This window comes from Tupaia chinensis, unplaced genomic scaffold (assembly GCF_000334495.1).
Source record: "Tupaia chinensis unplaced genomic scaffold, TupChi_1.0 Scaffold144171_1, whole genome shotgun sequence".
NCBI lineage: Eukaryota > Metazoa > Chordata > Mammalia > Scandentia > Tupaiidae > Tupaia > Tupaia belangeri.
Window position 1 is genome coordinate 995 of NW_006204027.1, and position 1,025 is coordinate 2,019.

General features: G+C 43.8%; 1 non-coding gene across 1 annotated transcript; it reads right to left on the reverse strand.

Moving 5' to 3' along the window:
• Window positions 1-36: 36 nt before the first annotated feature.
• On the reverse strand, window positions 37-143 carry LOC114005644 (U6 spliceosomal RNA). The gene has a single exon (XR_003547476.1). It is a non-coding gene; the product is annotated as a U6 spliceosomal RNA (small nuclear RNA).
• Window positions 144-1,025: the final 882 nt, after the last annotated feature.

The window sequence follows — 1,025 nt, forward strand, 5'->3', positions numbered from 1 at the left end:
TTTTTTTTTTTTTTTAATTTTTTTTATTTTTTATAAAAAAATATGGAACGCTTCACGAATTTGCGTGTCATCTTTGCGCAGGGGCCATGCTAATCTTCTCTGTATCGTTCCAATTTTAGTATATGTGCTGCCGAAGCGAGCACTAAAGTGTTCTTAATAGGGCCTTGCAGATAGCATGGAGGTTAAGGCAGTTCTTTTTTTTTTTTTTTAAGAATTATTTTATTTAACTTTATTTATTTATTTATTTTAATTTGACCAGAGAAAGACAGAGAGAGAGAGAAAGTGAAAAAGCAAGTCACCAGTTCTGGGATTTGAACTGTGTTCAGCCATGTGGGAGTGTCCAGCACCTTGACCACCATGCCACCTGCTGGCCCCGACAGGGTCTTTTCACACCATGGATCTCCTTTCCCCAGTCCTCAGGATCTTGGGCGTGCACTGGTGACGTGTCTCAGGTCAACCAGGCACAGGGGTTCACAGTGACTTCTAGCGGTTCTGTTCAGTCCACTGCACTACAGCGCCACTAGGCTGGGCCTAGAGAATGACTAGATCCCACATGGCAGCTTGAAAACCATGCCGGGTACATGCGCGTGTGTGCTTGAAACCTGAGAGGAGAATGGAAGAGAGGAGATTGCAGCATGGCCGTTCCCCCTGGGGTGTGAATTCTCACTTTTCCCTTCTCTCTGTCTCTCTCTCTCTGACAAATACACATGCCCTATAGGGGAAAAAAAAAAAAAGTATTTGATTGCCAATGATGTGCTTAGTCACTGAGCTAAGGCAAAATTCAACGTGGTCTTGTCCCCAGCAGAGTGTGATATGGGAGGGCTGAATAATGAAATAATCACAGTAGTACATGAACAGTGACAAGGGGTTAAAAATGCTTTGAAGTGAATAGACACAGTTCTGAAAGAGGGTTTAATGGTGGAAGTAATTTAATGGTGACTTGGGCATAGTCTGGAAGGATGGAGAGAGGTTTTCTCCGACTCAGTGGAGCTCTGAATAGGAGGAAACATTGGCCAGAGGGAGGC